Below are 5,287 nucleotides of genomic sequence, written 5' to 3'. Positions count from 1 at the left end.
ATGAGAAGCATGATCTGCATGTGAGCGGGAAACATGAAGTGGTAATCCTTCTTGAGCCTCACTTAATATTTTCCAGTTCCCTCCATTTTCCTGCAAATTCATAATTTCAATTTTTCCTTTTTAGTTGAATAGAATTCTATTATGTATATGTACTTTCATCATCCATCCACTGGCTTATGGAGGTCTAAGTTGATTCCATTTATTAGTTGTTGTAAATAGAGCAACAAACACGTGGGGCAGGGGGCGTGGGGGCCCTTGGCATCTGCAACATCTGTATTCTATGCAGTTTTCGTGTGTGTTGGGTATGGGGAAGGGAAGAGTGGAAGGGGAGAGTCTTTTCCTGATAGTCCTCCCGGACCCCTCCATGCTCCATCCTCCATCATGGCCTCTTCTGGTCCCATGCAAGCATCCCTGTATGGGGGAGCTGTGCATACCTCCCTGTCAGTTCCTACTGTTTTCTCCTAGGCAGTTTAGTTTGAATTTGTGGTGCAGATTCCTCAAGGCTTGCAAATGGGCTCTGTTTTTCAGCTCTCCTGCCCACTTTTTTTGCAGAGATCTTCCCTGGCTTAATAAATTTGTCTGTAGACCTTGTCTTTTGTAGTATACAGTATACAGTAATATGTAGCAAAAACTCACTGTATGTTATCTTGACTACTTGGTTTTTCATCATGTTTTAGTGGGGCTTCTAATTCAGCGTCTACTCAGAAGTCCCATTTCCTCACTTTTGATGGGTTTATCGCAGCACAGGTGGCTGGTTGGGGGGTGGGGTGGGGCGGTATAGAAGTCAAGGAGCAGCCGAATATCCCGCCAAAGGAAAGCCAAGTGCTGAGTTTCAAACTCAATTGGAAGGAAGCTTTCTTGAGTGATTGCTATTGCTTTTAGACCCAGTTCGGTTGTTTCTCTTCAATATTGTTTGGTGGTGACTTCAGCCTCTTTAGTAAGGGTACCAGACTTTCTGAAGGCTTCATTCTCATCACTAGGCACTCCCCAGAGATCCTACTTCCTCATGCCTACACGCTGAGGTTCCCATGTCAACTTTGGCTAGACACAAACATTCAGACCACAACATATATTTTTGAATATAGTTACATATAGGTATTATACTTTGGAGGAAATTCCTCTTTCATCCCAATCTTTTCTTCCCCAAGAATCTTTTGTTCTCTAACTAATTAGTGTAAAAATCATTTCTGGTTATTTCTTATAATTTTTACAAGATCACACACAGAGGCAAATGCATACTCAAATTTTTACTTCCCTTTCTTTTCTTTCCACAAAGGTCTCACCTCATTTTTCTTTAGACAAGATCTCACAGGATTCACTCTGTAATAAAACACTGGGCTCAACCCAATTCCCCCCCCCCCCCCCCCCCCCCCCCCCGCTCTCTCTCTTTCTCTTTCTTTTCTTTTTTTCTTTTAATCAGGATGTCAGGATGATCTTGAACTGACAGAGATCCTCCACCTGCTTCTGCCTTCCGAGTGCTGATATGAAACATTTATGCCACGATGCTTGGTTTCATTTTCATTTTATTTTATGTGTATGGGTGTTTTGCTTTTATGCAGCACTTGCTTGCCTGGTGCTAACGGAGGCCAGGACAGGGAGTCAGATCCCCAGGAACTTGAATTAAGGACTGTTACAAGCTACCCTTTTGGGTGTCGGGAATCAAACTCAGATCCTCTAGGTATTAGCCACTGAGCATCTGTCCAGTCTCATCAACCTAATATTTTTTAAATAGTTGTCTAGTTTTCCATTATATGAAGTTTCTAGTCTATTCAATTATTCCTCTATTAGTAGATACTTCATTTCCTTTTTAACAAAACTTGTACACATAATGCTCTAATAAGGAATTTCAGTCATGTGTCATTTTATATTTTTGCATTCACTTCATTGAAGTTACAGAAGTAGGATTTCCGGTTAAAGGGTAAACACAGCCGTAGTCATGGGAGATGCCAATGAATTTCTTTCTGCAGAAGTTGTATCATTTTGCCCCCCTAATAACAACATACATAGTACGTGTTTCTTCACAGCCTCCCCAACAGAATCCACTATCCAATTTTGATTTTATCAATTTGATGGGAGGAAAACAGGCATCACAGTGTACCTGTGATGCTCACCTCTCCCTTTAAGACTGAAGTTGAGAACTATCCGTGTGATTTAGGAACACTGGTATTTCTTTTTCAATGCACTGTCAGCCCACTACTTTGATACATTAGGGGTTGTTGGCCTTTTCATTTTGACTTCTGGGAATTCCGTTTGTTAAGAGACATCAGTCACTTTTTCATTGTTATGATGAACTACCTGTCAAAAGGGACTGCAGGACGGTTTGTTCTGCTCATACTGAGACTCTAGGTCCATCATGGTAAGGAAGACACAGTAGCAGACACTGGAGGCAGCTGGTCACCTGCACCTGTAGTCATGAAGACCCGGTGGCAGATGTTGGAGGCAGCTGGTCACCTGCACCTGTAGTCAGGAAGACCCGGTGGCAGGTGTTGGAGGCAGCTGATCACCTGCACCTGTAGTCAGGAAGACCCGGTGGCAGGTGTTGGAGGCAGCTGGTCACCTGCACCTGTAGTCAGGAAGACCCAGTGGCGGGTGTTGGAGGCAGCTGGTCACCTGCACCTGTAGTCAGGAAAGAGAGAGAGAAATTCTGGTGGCCAGCTTGCTTCCTTCTTTTTATTCAGTCCAAGATCCCGGCCTAAGGAATGGTACCACCCACAGATACAGTGGATTTTTCCACCTCAATTAATCCAATGTAGAATCTCACCCAAACCTTCTACACTGTTGGTTAGAGTCTGACTATAAAGGAGAAGAGGCTATCGTTTCTTTTCTGAGGTTAGGAGACCCCACTTAATAAGATTCATCCTAAGTCCACCCATTTTCCTGCCAATTTTGTGATTACATTTTGTGGGTACAGGGTTTTAAAGGAATTCACCTCTGTGGACTCGCTCCAGGTGTCCTCTGACCTCCGCACCCATGATTTCGTGCACCCCTCCCCCATACATGTGGATAGAAAGTTCACTGGTGCAAAGTTTTCTTTCTATGGCTTTTGTACATTTTCTGGCTCTTCCCTCTGCCTTTGCAGGTAAGTAGGCGTTTTCTTTCAAAATAGCTGTTAACTCTTTACTAGCTGCATATAGAGAGACTGTTTGTTTATTTATCCTAATCTTATATACTTCCAGCTTACGAAAGTGTTGTTGCTAATGGTATTTTTTTCTTACCATTGAGTCTTTAACACACATAATCAGCTATAACTAGAAATAATTCTATTTCCTTTTTTCTAATTATACCTTTAAATGCTGGTCTTAATTGGATTGCCTAGTACTCCCGGCACTTCATTCCTGATTTTAGTGGAAATACCTATAGTGTTTTGTCATCAAAAGAGACATTAGCTTTGGAGCTGAGTGTACATAATTATGCGAAGGAAGAAAGAATACATTCATTTTTATTCTATTGAGCATTTTAAAAATCAGTCATGTTTTTTTCAGGTTTGTTATCATAATAAAAAGAAATGACCACATGCTTTAAAATACAGATATAATAATACCAATGGATTTCCCAGTTTTCAATCCTTCTCGACATCCTGGAATGAACCCTACCTAATCATTGTATGTTTTGTTTAATACGTTCCTGAGTCTGTGTCAGGATATTTTTTTGAGAATTTTTCTCTCAATGTTTTGAAGAAAGATTTAAATTTGGTTGTCTTTTGTTGTTTATAATCCTAATGATTTTTGTATTAATTTCCAGTTCATGGAACTAATTAGGAGAATTTCCTCTATGTTTACACCGGTATGCTTTTGGTAACAGAAAAATACCTGTTCTTTAAAGGTCTTGGTCCCCTGTGAAATCATCCAGGCTTGCCATTCTCTTTGTTGTGGTGGAGGGAGCCTTTTGTGATCAAGGGTTGTTGGGAAGGTATGCCCACTTGTGCCTCAATCCTAGAACTAGTTGTCTTGGATGACTAGGGAGTAGGAAGTAAGATTCCAGGGGTAAAAATCTCAAAGGCAGACAGGGGAAGGGGTGGTTAGTGTTCTTTAACAGCACACTTGTTAGGGTAAGGATGCACAGTGACGACGATTATTTACTTCACCAAATTTAGGCAGATTGTGAACCTTCTTAACCCATCCGTGCGCTCTCCTCTAGAACCCAGTGTTAGCCTGGAACCCGGCAAAACTCACTTGAGCAAGAACCTTCTTCCATATCACACTGCTTATCTGACCTGTCTCCTCCACCACTTCACAGATGGTGTCTGGACCTTCTCCACTGGAACCTGCAACAGTTCTGTTAGGCCAGTTTAGGAAGAGGTCCACTTAACCTGAGGCTCCTCTTTGTAGCTTTCCAGGCACTGTGACCTCTGGTTCCTTGGCTACTCCTTCCCAGTTGCACATGTTGTATTTGGAGTTGATCCCAACTCTTTGCCCCACCGTCAAAATCCCGTTTGTGTGTCTGTAATGATATCCATGATGATGTTCTGATACCGTGCCTCAGCAAGTGCATTGAATAGTTTTTCTAACTATACGACAGTGTCATGCAATTTCTGGAAGAAAAGGGAAGGGGGTCATCGAGAAGCAGATCTGTGGCAAGAAGCTGAGGGCAAGCTGAGGCTGAGGAGGCAGGGTCAGTTGCTTCTTCCTGGTGACTTCTGACTCGGCATGCCCATCAATTCTAGGGCCTTCTGTCCCGTTTTCACAGCCAGGAAGAGTCCACTGAATGTGGCGGCTTATGGGAGCGGTAGGGATCCAGTCACCTCTCCCAAAGAGCACTTGAACAACAACCAAGTCAGAAATCCTCAGCTGCATTCGCTGTGAGCCGCTGTTAGCCATAGGCTCCAGGGCTCATACGCCTCAGATCCTAAACATTCCTTTTGGATTGAGTATCTGATTTTCTGAGGCAGCTTCAGGTCTACTCCATTGGGCAGACATCTCCATCCACAGGTGGCTTTATAATGGCTATGGTAGACAAGGCATGTTCTTCCTAGGGTTGGGAGTGGCTTGTTCCTATCTCTTCTCTTTGCACCCTGCAGGGGAAGGGTAAGTAGAGCCTCTTGCTGCCCTCTGCCACAATGCAGGGGTTGGGGGGTGAGGGTGGGAGTGCGGGACTAGCAGGAGGTCCTAGTCCTGGGGACACTGAGGCAAAGCACCTGATAAGAATTGAGCCCCTGGCCCCTCTGTCTGTAGGGTTGTTTCCTTTGGTTGGAGGCAGGGACTTGAGGGACAAGACAGCTAGAAGAGGTCTGGAGCTCCTGTCGCTCTTTCTAAGCTGGGGGTGGGAAGGGGTGGGTGGGCTGCTGAGA

The sequence above is a fragment of the Peromyscus californicus genome, unplaced genomic scaffold (genome assembly GCF_007827085.1).
Source record: "Peromyscus californicus insignis strain IS unplaced genomic scaffold, ASM782708v3 Scaffold_16__1_contigs__length_79575227, whole genome shotgun sequence".
In the NCBI taxonomy this organism is placed as follows: domain Eukaryota; kingdom Metazoa; phylum Chordata; class Mammalia; order Rodentia; family Cricetidae; genus Peromyscus; species Peromyscus californicus.
The sequence above is the reverse complement of the archived record's forward strand: the minus strand, read 5'-3'. Positions refer to the sequence as shown.